Consider the following 14,686-nt stretch of genomic DNA (forward strand, 5'->3'; position numbering starts at 1 on the left):
ATGTGCATATAATAAATATGCAAATATACACACATCACATATGTGTAGCACATGTGCATATACCATACATATACATAGATAGATAGATAGATAGATAGATAGATAGATAGATAGATAGATAGATAGATAGGTAGATAGATGGTTTTACAATGCACCTTAACAACAATGAGAACAAATAATAAAGGAAACAGACATAACATATTAGCATGAAGAAGAAAATTTCCATGAGAAAAGCAGTTAAAATTAATGTGGCAAATCCAGAAAAAAAAGCATTACACATTCCAAAAAAGAAGAAGAAGAAGAAGAAGAAGAAGAAGAAGAAGAAGAAGAAGAAGAAGAAGAAGAAGAAGAAGAAGAAGAAGAAAACTGTGTGAACTGATCTGGTGTAGTGACTTTCAGGATATGTAGCTATGAGTTCAAATAAAACACATGCCTTTGGAAATCAATATGGAACTTTCTTAGAAAATTGGGAATCAACCTCCCTCAAGACCCAACTATACCACTCCTGGGCATATACACAAGGAATGCTCAATCATACCACAAGGACACATGCTCAACTATGTTCGCAGCAGCATTATTTGTAATAGCCAGAATGTGGAAACAACCTATATGCCCTTCAACTGAAGAATGGATAAAGAAAATGCAGTACATATACACAATGGAGTACTACTCAGCAGAGAAAAACAATGACATCATGCGGTTTGCAGGCAAATGGATGGAACTAGAAAATATCATTCTGAGTGAGGTAACCCAGACTCAGAAAGACAAACATGGTATGTACTCACTCTTAAGTGGATACTAAATGTAAAGCAAAGGACTTTGCAACTCACAACTCCAGGGAGACTACCTAGTAAAGAGGACCCTAAGAAAGACACAGGGATTGCCCAATGACAGAGAAATGGATGAGATCTACATGATCAAACTGGGGGTAATGGGGGAGTGGGCAATGGAGGCCAAGGGTCAGGGAAAAGAGAGCTTAGGGGAGCGGAAGGTCCCAGCTGTATTGGGAACAGAGTGGGAGAACAAGGAAAGAGATTCCATGATAAATGAAGACCCCATGGGAATAGGAAGAAGCAGAGTGCTAGAGAGGCCCCCAGAAATCTACAAACAAATCTCCACTATAGACTACTGACAGTGGTTGAGAGAGTGCCTGAGCTGACCTACTCTGGTGATCTGATAGCCAAACACCCAAACTATCATGATTGATATTGGATAGCTCTTATGCAATGACTGATGCAAGCAGATGCAGAGGTCCACAGCCAAACACCAGGCTGAGCTCCAGGAGTCCAATTGGTGAGAGAGAGAGAAGGAATTATATGAGCAAGAGATATTGAAACCATGATTGAAAAAAGCACAGGGACAAATAGCCAAACTAGTGGAAACACATGAACTGTGAACCAACAGCTGAAAAGCCCCCATGGAACTGGACTAGGCCCGCTGGATAAATGAGACAGTTGATTAGCTTGAACTGTTTAAGAGGCCCCCAGGCAGTGGGACCAGGACCTGTCCTTGGTGCATGAGCTGGCTTTTTTGGAACCTAGGGCCTATGCTGAGACACTTTGCTCAGCTTTGGTACGGAGGAAGGGACTGGACCTGCCTCAACTGAATCTACCACACTGGGCTGACTCCCCAGGGGTGACCTTGCCTTGGAGGAGGTGGGAATGAGGGGTGGATTGAGGGGGAAGGCTGGGGGGTGGGAGGAGAGAGGACAGGGGAATCCATGACTGATATGTAAAATTAAATTAATTATAAAATAAAAATATTTAAAAAGAAAAATAAAACACATGCAAGAATAAAGGAGAAATAAGATATATATATATATATATATATGCATTGATTTATTTGTGTATAAATACAGGAATGATAAATCAGAAATTAATAAAATGTATGACCTATATTGGGTAGAAATAAAGGATAAACATAAAGGATGAATAGGCAGAATTGGGGGTAGAAGGATCAGAGCAAATGATGGTTCTCAGAGCACAGCTCTGGGTGCAACTCCAGCTTCTGGAGCCAGGTTGGTTCTCGCGAACTCATGACAGTACATATGTACACAAGGTTACCATGGGGAGACCCCAAACATGGTATAGACACTAAAGAGGAATTTAAACCCTGTGACACATAAAAACACTGGGGAAATGCAAGGGGGGGAAAGGCTCTGATTTGTTGGGGATTCTTCATATTATTCCACAATTTCATGCTAATATGCATCCATTCTCTTTGTTATTCATGCTAATCCTTATTGTCCAGGATTTTCCAGATAAACTTTATTATCTGCAAATATATACATATATGTGTATGTGATATGTATTTAAAACAAAATTTTAGAAGGCAAAAAGAACAGGATACCTTCTGTAAACAGCAATAGGGGATTTGAGCTAAAAGTTCTGAGTCTGCATGATGTACCTTTTAGGACTGAGAAAATAAACAAATCGGGAATAATACCTATCAGGCTTCTTAAGAATTATGAATAAAGCATGGACTCTGTGATGTACTGGAATTGATTGTCAGCATGAACTTACAGTTTGGAATACACAGAGAGGCAAATAAATAAGCAGATGTTTGTGGGTGTGGGTGTGTATACATATGTATTCACATATCTATTTTATAATTCGATACACTGGTAAATGTTGAAGCAAAATGTCTTTATGGCAGGAAACATACCCAATGCAGTGATCTCTATTTCTGAACATCATTACTTACAAAGAAGTATAAGCACTTAAAGAAATATGGGGTTCCACTGTGGGGAAGAGCAGTGAAAAATATCAGTCTAGAATATATAGTGACTTTGGAAAATAAAAAAAAAAAATTAAAAAAGGTACAATTTGCAATGTCAGAAATTCCAAGTCTATGGAACTATAATGACCAAATATAGGAAGACTTGTCAATAAATTAAATTATAGTGGTAAAGTATTATAATTCATAGAAAATACTTTAAAGTTCATATTGCCATAAATAGTAAAGAAAAAAGAATAGGTTCTAATTTTGGTAGAATTTCAGTCAGCAAATACAGAAGGGATGAGAAAAACAAAGTTATCATCTGGCAAACAAACAGCACAGTAATAATTGTTTTAACAGAACTAATCAATGGATGTAAATATCAATGAGCAAAAGTGTGTAAGTGACACAGCATTCAAATTGGTTAAGAGGAGCTCCCAGTAAGACACCCAGTTCTATAGGGGAAATGGTGACTTCATGGTGGAGGAGGCACACAGATACTACTTCATCCAGAGATCAGAGTTACCACGACCATGTGTGACATGCCCACATCACGTACCCTAGAAAACAATGCTCTGAGAAATTCACTTTACTTTTGTGGGTGATAATTACACACAAAAGCACTATTTTATCATGAAGAATATCAGACAAGCACAATACAATATTCTAATAACTGAACAGCACCCTTCAGGTATTTAAATCAAGAAAAGTGAAAATAAAAGGAAGAGATGGGGAGGGAAGAGGAAGGGAAGAGAGGAGAGGGAAGGGAACAGGCTGAAGGACTATTCTAGATTGAAGAAAACTGAAGAAGCCTGACAGTGAAATCCATTCAAGATTCTGGAAAAAGATATTGGATCAACCATGGAAATACGAAAGGCATGTGCAACTAGTGCTAGTATATTAATGTTAGGGTTTTTGTTTTAATCATTATATTGTCATGAAAGATGTTGGCTGTGGTGATATTGTGTTCCCCAAAATATTGTGCACCCTAATAAACTTATCTGGGGTCAGAGAACAGAACAGCCGCTAGATATAGAGGACAGAAAATGGTGGCACACACGCCTTTAATCCTAGCATTCCAGAGGCAGAGGTCTGCCTGGATCTCCGTGAGTTCAAGGCCACACTGGAAGCAGCCAGGCATGGTAAGATGAGCCTTTAATTCCAGGAAGTGATGGCAATAGCAGAAAAGTATATAAGGCATGAAAACCAGGAACTAGGCTGGTTAAGCTTTTAGGCTTTTGAACACCACAGTTCAGCTGAGAGGTATCCAGTCTGAGGAAACATTATCAGCTGAGGAATTGGTGAGGTGAGGAAGCTGTGGCTTGTTCTGCTTCTCTGATCTTCCAGCATTCACCCCAATACCTGGATCCAGGTTTATTTTCATTAATAAGACCTTTTAAGTTTTGTGCTACAGTTGGCATTTGAAAAAGCTAGATAGAAGGTAAGTAATACAATTTTATCATGATTTGAACTATATTTCAATTTTTTATTCATAAATGTATATAGGCAATTTGAGTGCAGATGCTTGTGAAGGTCAAAGGATGATGTCAGATTCCACAGAATTGAGTGATAGGTAGTTATTAGCCTTACAACTTGGGTACTGGAGCCATACTTTAGATTCTCGTAAGAACAACGAGGGCTTCTAACCATGGAGCATCGCTCCAGCCCCACAATAGTAACTTTTATCAACACTATAAATTATTTCAAAGTTTATTTGAGTTTCCACCAACCCACCACGGATCACATGGAAGATAGAGTATCAATCATGAAGAATAAGTGGAAGAATTAGATAAATTAAGCAATATTTATAAATAGCTTATATTATATATAATAATGATGAAATCAGACTTTGAAAATTATTTACTGTTAGCTTTTAAGTTATCGATTGGTGATCATGCCTATATTTGCATCTTTAAACATTTTTTTCATTGTTATATTAATGATTATATTTTACTCAACCTTATATTTTAAGATTTATTATTATGTCTACAATATATTCTGTTAATTTCTGAAAAAAAGATTTGAATGATCATATAGTAACACAAAATTATTAAACATTGAAATGTTGCATGCTCAATAAATCAAAACCTACTGAAAAGCAAAATAAATACTTTGCACAACACAGAATCTAAACCACATCATGCTCAACATTCATTTATTTCTCATGTTTGAGATACAGAAAACATTGGAGAAACTTGGTTTAGGCCACTTATCAAACCTTGTTTTACCTCCTCACCAACATCATCATCATCTCTGTCATTTCATGAGCACCTTCCCAAACAGCACTCACTGAGTTTTAATTTCTTTCTGTGTCTTACTAGTTGTATAGTCTTCACAATAGCCCATAAACATAATCATAATTAGTACATTTCAAGTTACTAAGTACAGGTTTGGAAAGGTTTGGAAACTGGTCTAATGTCACACTCCCACGTTGACTTTGGATTTGAATAAACTCTGTGCCATGAAAGAGGCTGTTTGCAAGATGCTCAGAAGCCTTGCAGAACTTATCTGTATAATGAACCTAGTGCCCTAAAGCAATGAAAGGTGGAAAGGAAATGACTAGATGTGGAGAGTCTTTGCCTTGCACACCTCCACTCACTAGTACATCCCAGCTTATGCCATTTGATTTATGTGTTAAACTTGTGGGTTCAAGTATTGGTTGAAGTAAGGATTGTATTGATCAGTGTTTTCAAAATAAATGATCATGGGGTCTAGAGAAATGGTTATCAGAGGCAAAGTACTTTCCACATGAACATGATGATCTATCTGAGTGTGGATTGGCAGCACTCACATAAAAGCCAGGAATAGTGGTATACTTCCTGAACCCCAGTGCTGGGAGGCAATAGGGGCACATGGTTCTTTTGCATTCCTTGGTCAGCCAATCTAACTGAAACTACAAACTCTATATTCAATGAGATACCCATCAAAACATCAGGTAGAGATCAGTAGAAGACACTTGGCATCAACTTCTGGCCTCTACATGTGCACAAAGAGTGAACACAGTCAAACATATATATGCACATATGCTTATAACACACACACACATACACACAGAAAGAGAGAGAGAGAGAGAGAGAGAGAGAGAGAGAGAGAGAGAGAGAGAGAGAGAGAGAAATAATGGCCTATGACTCCAAAGCCATGACTCACATCTTTACTGTAAGTCTTAGAAATCTTTTGACATCTTTGTTTTGAGTTTTGTTTCTGTGGGAGGGTGGGGTGTTTTTGTTGTTGTTTTATGACCTTTGGTTTCCTTGAGATAGTATTGTACTGTATAGCCCCAGATGCCCTCAAATTTATACCAATCTTGCGGCCTCTGGCCCTCCACATTCTGGGATGACAGGAGTCTTCCATCACGTTTGCCGTTTGTCTCCAGTTCTCTTAAAAGTAAAATAAACAATACCCTTCACATTTTACAAGTCAGTGTAAAGTATAAAGTGATATTCAAAATATAAAAGTACCCTAAAAAAATAGGAATCACTAATTCGCTACACATGGATTATCCAACTAATGCACCTACCATGCATCCATAGCACTCAGGTTCCCCCAATCATTACACCAGCATACACGTCCTCCAAAATTTTCTGTGTTTGTTTAGGACTATTGTCAAGTGAGGTACCAGTCAGCGAACACAGTTGTGCTCTGTTCCTTTCTCAATCCCAGGACAACTTAGTGATCAGCATGTGGCAGCAACTAATTCATCTTTATCTAGAAAATAAAGGAAATTCAACTCTCTCTTCTCCTACTGTCAGCATAGTTCTTCTAGGGATAGTCAATATGTAAATTCAAACTGCAGTCTTGATTTTCAACTGTCAACTCAATAGTTTTAATCATGGAATATTGATGATCCCTGATCATCTCTGTCTCCACAATGGCCTCCTCAGTGATGTCACAGTTGACTTTGGAGTAAAAGTTACCATGATTTCCTTGATGGAAATATTTATAGAAAAAATTCCTAGAAAGACAAATGTTACAAACATTTATAATGTATAATATATATGTACACACACATTATATATATATATATATATATATATATATATATATATATATATATATGGAGAGAGAGAGAGAAAGTCATAAAAGAAGTCTCATCCCCATATCCATGATGAAAAAGTTGGTGAAGAAATTTACAGCTGAGATCTCCCAAGAAACTCAGAAACCAGAGCCCTCTAGAGAAGCATAAGACTTTCCATTTCTTTTCCTGAAAGAAAGAAGTTCCTGACTCTTGCTCCTTCTATTACTTTTGTCTTGCTAAATGAACACTCTACTGAACTGTCTTCTAAATACTTACCTCATAGATTAACACAGTTCTCAGCTTTCAGCAGAAGGATCCAAGGGTGCCCCCCAAACAGTTCGAGCCAAACAACTGTCTTCCGTATCCAGAGGGCCTAGTCCAGTCCCATGGGGGTTCCACAGCCACCAGTCCACAGTTCAAGGGTTTCCACTAGTGTGGCCAGTCATCTCTGCACATCCTCCCATCATGATCTCAGTGTCCCTCACCTGCAGTATCTCTCCTCTCTCTCATCAATAGGATTCCCAAAGCTCAGCCTGGTGCCTGGCTGTGGATGTCTATATCTGCCTCCATCTGTCACTGGACAAAGGCTCTATGATGACAGCTAGGTTATTTGCTAGGCTGGTCACCAGAGTAGACTGGTCCAGGCACCCTCTGGACCACTGCCAGCAGACCAAGGTGGGGCCAACCCTGTGGATTCCTGAGAGCCTCCCCAGCACCCTGCCTCTTCCTATTCCCATGATGTCCTCATCTATCACAGTGTCTTCCTCCCTGCCCTCCCACTCTGTCCCTATTCCAGCTTGACCCTCCCACTTCCCTATGTTCTCATCCCCCACTCCTCACCCTCTGCCACCCCCAAACACCCAGTCCATTCATGTAGATCTCATCCACTTCTTTACAGGGTCATCCATGTGTCACTCCTAGGGTCTTTTCCTATTAGCTAGCCTCTCTGGAGTTGCAGGTTGCAGTCTGGCCATCCCTTCCCTCCCATTTAGTAACCAATTATGAGTAAGTACATACTGTTTGTCCTTCTAAGTCTGGGTTACCTCACTCAAGATGATATTTTCTAGTTCCATCCATTTGCCTACAAACCTCATGATGTCATTTTGTTGTTGTTGTTGTTGTTGTTTTAACCACTGAGTAGTACTCCACTGTGTATATGTGCCATATTTTCTTTATCCATTCTTCAGTTGAGGGGAATCTAGGTTGTTTCCAGGTTCTTGATATTACAAATAATGCTGATATGAACATAGCTGAGCATGTGTCCTTGTGGTAAGACTGAGCATTCCTTGGGTATATGCCCAAGAGTAATATAACTGGGTCTTGAGGAAGACTTATTCCCAATTTTCTGAGAAACTGCCATACTGATTTCCAGAGTGGCTATACAAGTTTGCATTCCCACTAACAATGGAGGAGTTTTCCCCTTGCTCCACATCCTCTCCAACATAAGCTGTCTTCAGTGTTTTTGGTCTTAGCCATTCTGACAGGTGTAAGAAGGTATCTCAGAGTTGTTTTGATTTGCATTTCCCTGATGACTAAGGATGCTGAGCAATTCCTTAAAAGTCTTTCAGCCATTTGAGATTCTTCTGTTGAGAATTCTCTATTAAGCTCTGTAGCCCATTTTTTAATTGGATTGTTCAGTATTTTGATGTCTATCTTTTTGAGTTCTTTATATATTTTGGAGATCAGCTCTCTGTCAGATGTGGGGATGGTGAATATTTTTTTTCCCATTCTGTAGGCTGTCGTTTGGTGTTATTGACAGTGTCCTTTGTTCTACAAAAGCTTCTCAGTTTCAGGAGGTACCATTTATTAATTGTCACTCTCAGTGTCTGTGCTACTGGTGTTATATTCAGGAAGTAGTCTCCTGTGCCAATTCGTTCCAGACCACTTCCTACTTTCTCTTCTATCAAGTTCAGTGTAACTGGATTTATGTTGAGGTCTTTGATCCACTTGGACTTGAGTTTTGTACATAGCGACAGATATGGATCTATTTGCAATCTTCTGCATGTTGACATCCAGTTATGCCAGCACCATTTGTTGAAGATGCTTTCTTTTTTCCATGGTACAGTTTTGGCTTCTTTGTCAAAAATCATATGTTCATAGGTGCGTGGATTAATGTCAAGGTCTTCAATTCGATTCCAATGGTTCACATGTCGGTTTTTATGGCAGAACCAAGCTGTTTTTACTACTATTATCTATAGTAGAGCTTGAGGTCAGGGATTATGATGCCTCTAGAGGTTGCTTTATTATACAGGATTCTATTAGCTATCCTAGGTTTTTTGTTTTTCCATATAAAGTTAAGTATTGTTCTTTCCAAGTCTGTGAAGAATTGTGGACAATGTATTCTTAAACTCAATGCAGTTACACTTAACACTAAAAGATGTGGTGTACGTGATTGATCTCCTCAACATTTCATCATGAAAGGCACAAGGGCTCATGAAGCTCTGCCCCTCCCTAAGAACTACTGACTGACAATTAATGGTGGTTGGGAGAAGAAATATTGCTTTCTTCAATAGTGTAGCCATGGATAAGTTGTCCATGCTCCAGTAAATAACCCCCTACTAATAGTCACACAGTCAACTATAATTAAACTCAGTGAGATACACAAAGAGAGACAGACAGACAGACAGAGACAGATAGAGAGAGACATAGAGACAGAGAGAGAAAGAGAGAGAGAGAGAGAGAGAGAGAGAGAGAGAGAGAGAGAGAGAGAGAGATGATAGTAGGAAGGGGACCCATGGAATGAAGAAGGATTTTTACCATGAGAAGGAGGAGTGGGTGAGACAGGGTAATTGAGGGTACAAAGTATAAAGTTCAATAAATGTATATATGGAATTATCAAAGAATAGAAACTATAAAAGATAAGTCTTATTCCATTTTTTCTGTGCTTTAAAAATTGTTTTATATTATGGCAATGTCCCTCTATAGATTAAAAAGCAAACTCACCAATGCATCTCCCCCAGTGACCTCATCAACCCCAAAAGTATCTTGGGAATAATAGCTTCTCCTCCCTTTGACTACAGAGACATGAAAGAAAGATTGTCCTCCAGATGACTCCATTGTGGTTAGCTATGCTGTATGGCGTCTCTAAGTCTGTAGGCCTAGGATCATAGATCTAGACAAATATTTGGCCTGATTGGGGCTCTCATAAGCTTGAAGACATCCACCCTGTCCCCTGACAGCAACATTGCCTACTAATACTACATGATGCTTGTGGTGGTTTGAAAGAAAAATGATCCCCAAAGGAAATGGCACCATTAGGAGGTGTGGCCTTTTCAAAGTAGGTGTGGTCTTATTGTAGGAAGTATGTCACTGTGGGGGCAGGCTTTAATGTCTCTTTTGTTCAAACTTTCCTCAGTGTAATATTGGAAGACCACTTCCTGTTGCCTGCAAGATGTAGCATTCCCAGCTACTTCTCCAGCACCATGTCCGTCCACACCCAGCCATGTCCCACCATGATGATGATGGACTGAACCTCTGAAACTGTAAGTGAGCCACCCCAATTAAATATTTTCATTTATAAGAGTTGCTATGGTCATGGAGTCTCTTCACAGCAATAGAAACCCTAACCAAGACACTGCTGGTTTAGGTTTGTTGTCTATTGCTATGGTAAAACACCTTGATCCAAAGCAAGGTGGGAAGGAAAGAATTTATTTCACCTTACAGCTGGCAATCCAGCATGAAATCAGGGCAGAAACTTAAGGTGGGAACCTGGAGACAGGAACTGAAGCAAAGAGCATGGAGAAATGCTCCTCCTGACTTGCTCAATTTGCTTTCTTATACCCTCAGTACCATCTGCCCCTGGATACTACCAGAATGTTACATGCTAGCTCATGCCTGTAATCCTCTCTATTGCTGATAGAAGTAACTCTGAAGTCTTTAGAATCTTTTGCTCTCTTCCCTTCCTTTCATGAAATTTCTCAAGGCCAGATGCTGTCATGAGTCTTGATCTGACTCGATTATTCCATGGTAATTTTTCTTTTTTTTTTTATTTTTTTCCTTTTATTTTATTTTAAAATACCATTCAGTTCTACATAACAGCCACAGATTCCCTTGTTCTCCCCCTTCCTGCCCCCTCCCCTTCCCCCCAGCCCACTCCCCCATTCCCACCTCCTCCAGGGCAAAGCCTCCCCCGAGGACTGAGATCGATCTGATAGACTCAGTCCAGGCAGGTCCAGTCTCCTCCTCTCAGATTGAGCCCATGTGTCCCTGCATAAGTCCCAGTTTCAAACAGCTAACTCATGCAATGAGCCCAGGATCTGGTACCACTGCCTAGATACCTCCCAAACAGACCAAGACAATCAGCTGTCTCACCTATTCAGAGGGCCTGATCCAGTTGGGGGCCCCTCAGCCTTTGGTTCATAGTTCATGTGTTTCCATTCGTTTGGCCATTTGTCCCTGTGTTTTATCCAACCTTGGTTTCAAAAATTCTCGCTCATATAAACCCTCCTCTTTCTCACTAATTAGACTCCCGGAGCTCCACCCAGGGCCTAGCTGTGGATGTCTGCATCCAGATTCCTCAGTCCTTGGATGGGGTTTCTGGCACAACTATTAGAGTGTTTGGCCATCCCATCACCAGAGTAGATAGTTTTGGCTGTCTCTCGACCATTGCCAGCAGTCTTTTGTGGGGGTATCTTTGTGGATTTCTGTGGGCCTCTTTAGCACTTTGTTTCTTCCTTTTCTCATGTGGTCTTCATTTACCATGGTCTCTTAATTTTTCTAAGCTCTGCATTTCCTTGAGAAAAGGAAATGGTGGAAAGCTTACATGTATGCTATCAGAGCTGTTCTGTATATATGAGTTTGGTTTTACAACTTGATACATAGATTTGGTCAAATTATTTGGCTGTGCTCTCATTCAATCTCTGCTTGATGAAAACCCTCAAGAGTTTGCTTACTTCTTAGAAGTTCAATGACATGACCCACAGAAGGTACTTGAAGATGTGCCACAAGTTCTTATTTTGACAACAGTTTTTCCTTCTAAAATTCACATTTATATCACCATCAAATAGTTTCCTGAACGAAACTTTAGATTTAGATTATGCACTGCTTGTGTATAGTGCTGTGTATTTATTGAGTCAGTTTCAATATTTAGCATGCTCTGCTTCGAACAAATCCCAATACCTACTTGTTATATAAAAGCCTAGAGACCAATTATACCATTAGTAGCAGACTTTCTTGAAAATTTCAGTTAATCTTGAAAAATTTTAAGGAGAACAAAATACCCTAAATTGATTATTTAACCCCCAAGACACTTATCATTTCATGTCTGATGGAACTGCAGTTTAGGTTTATGTAACTATTCAAATGAAAATAGATGGTCTACAGAAATCAGGAAATTTGTTTTGCCTAAAGCACAATTTCACTGTCCTTGTGAAACATTCTTCATCATTATTATTTATCCCTCTGTGTGTGTGTGTGTGTGTGTGTGTGTGTGTGTGTGTGTGTGTGTGTGTGTGTGCATTCTATGTCATTCTACTACAGGAAAGTCTTTGTGCTGACTTGAACCTATGCAGCTGAATCACACATACGTATTTACATCCAAGAAGTTAAAACTAAAATTACCAGTTTGCAATTTTATAAATGAAGATAGGAAAAGTAGCTCTCCTCTGTCTGTTCCCTACAAATGGCTCCAGAATTCATTCATACAGTTGCTTGAGTTTAACACCTTATTGTCATATTTAATGCTTTTATTTTAGACATCTATTCCCACTCCTCAGGAAATTTATAGATTCTGCTTCAAAATAAATATGAAAAACAGTGACAGTGCATCTCCTTCAACACCAGAACCCTGCTTGGGCCCCTATCAGGTCTTACCTGGACCACATCAAGAGCCTCTGTTCTGCTCCACTATAACCACCCCCTAACCATCACTACTATGATCTACTCTGTGTAGAATAGCAAGAGACTCTGCTGTTATTTTGATAAAAATTGACTTGTCCTAGCCTTACCTGAACAGAATTCGTTCTAGAAGGTCTTGACATCTCTCCAAACTCTTCTACTGATTTTCCACTTGTCTCACTCACCCCATACCAGTGCTTTGTTTGGAAGCACACTCTGTGTTCTCTACCATCTACCTATTGCACTCTCTCCATAGGCATCCAATGGTTTATTCCCCGGAATTTTAGCTACACAGTAATTTATCCAAAAAGGTCGTTTTTTGCTTCCCAGTTGCCCGTTATGCTCATTTTATTATTTGATCCATTACATTTAACAGTATCAGCCACTATGTCACACATCTACCCTCACTGTAGTTCATGATCTATTATCACTGCTAGAATGTAGGTTTCATAATAACATGTGTCTTACTCAGTTAACAGTTGTGTCCTTAGCACCCCAAACACCTCACAGCACATAATGCTCACTTTATCAAATAGAATGAATGAATTGTTTTTTTTAATCTCTAATCTCTGGGAAGCACTTTAGTTTATTCCCAGGGACTCCTCTTAGCAAACAGAACATCCTCACAGTGAGGTCTCTTGGACCAGCAAAAAAATCATCTATGATTCACTGACTATTCTAAGCAGCAAAGTACACTTCTACATACATAATTAAACTGACTTTTACATCTCTTTATCAAAAAGAACAATTGTCAGAATCATATTCCATAGGTAAAATTGTCTGAAGCTAATGCCTGCTTTCCTTCTTCCTTGCCCTTCCCACTTCAAAGTGAGAAATATCTCAAATTAACATTTTATGTATTAATATTTAAAGATGGGATACAAAGTAATGAGTTTCATTATGGCATTTTCCTAACTACCGTGCTCTCACTTATCCCCCTCCTCCATTGCTCCCCCTGCCTCACTCCCTATTGATTCTGTTCATTCCCCCAGTAGCTCTCTTCTGTTTTCATGCCACATGTCCTAATAAAACTTTATAAAGCATGATATATGCATTGATTTACTCAATGTCCACCTTTTTCAAGAAGGGAAGTAGTCCTCTCTGCTACTGTTCCCCTCCCTCTCTCCCAGACTCCAGATTGGGAGATCACAATTATCAAAAAGGGTCTGTTTTTCTCCTTTCACTCTGTCATCTGTTCTGAATTTACAATTTCATGGGCTCTGTCAGGTACAATGTGGCAGATGGCAAGTGAAATCCAATTAGTGGTGTCTTAAAAGTTGTGTCAAGACTCTTCAGTTAAGACTGCTGTGTTGAGAAGACTTGGGATGGCTCTGAGCTCTGTTCACAGGCAAAGGGAATCAGTAGCAGTGATCTTCATTGACCTGGCTGATTACTGAATGGAAACAGACATTCATTTCCCCAGGAGCACTTTTTTTTCCCACAAAAATCCCAGAGAGTTGTTGAATAACATGGCATTATTAGGCAATGGTAATAACTAGGCAAGTGATGGGTATAACATAAACCCTTAAAACTCAATATTTGGAAAGGAAACATGCATGGAGCATTCAAATGTTCTAATCTTTTGCTGGGAATATATGTGCACAGTTTGGGAAGAAGGGAAAGGACCAAAATTCTCACTCATGACCAAGATTGTGACACCATACAAACAGAAAGTCAGGATGACCTTACAAACTTCCTGATTGAGTACTAAGGACATAATATCAATGCATACAAGGTATCCCTCTAAAGGTTGTGAGACTTAATAGTCCCAAGCAAGTGAGAAAAATCTGTCTAATCATTCATTAAAACAACAACACTAAACAAACATAAACAAAGAAAATACATTGGATAGGGAAAGAAACAGATTTATACATACATATATATATGTATGTATAAATCTGTTTCTTATATATATATGGGTGTGTGTGTGTAATACACTCACAAATACACACATACAATGTGAAAATGTTTCAAAACAAAAGTGAACACTATGTTTTCTTCTTCTACTACTTTTTAAAATTGAAAATAGATTCTTCTGTCATACAATACATCCACACAAGAGTTTCCCCTTGCCAGGCGGTGGTGGCGCACGCCTTTAATCCCAGCACTCGGGAGGCA

General features: G+C 39.2%; 1 protein-coding gene across 1 annotated transcript in view; it reads right to left on the reverse strand.

Annotated features, from left to right (window-relative positions):
- Window positions 1–14,686, reverse strand: part of Agbl1 (ATP/GTP binding protein like 1) — an 830,193-nt gene that overhangs the window by 393,297 nt on the left and 422,210 nt on the right. The gene's annotated exons all lie outside the window — the stretch shown is intronic.

The sequence above is a fragment of the Peromyscus leucopus genome, chromosome 1 (genome assembly GCF_004664715.2).
Source record: "Peromyscus leucopus breed LL Stock chromosome 1, UCI_PerLeu_2.1, whole genome shotgun sequence".
NCBI classification, from domain to species: Eukaryota; Metazoa; Chordata; class Mammalia; order Rodentia; family Cricetidae; genus Peromyscus; species Peromyscus leucopus.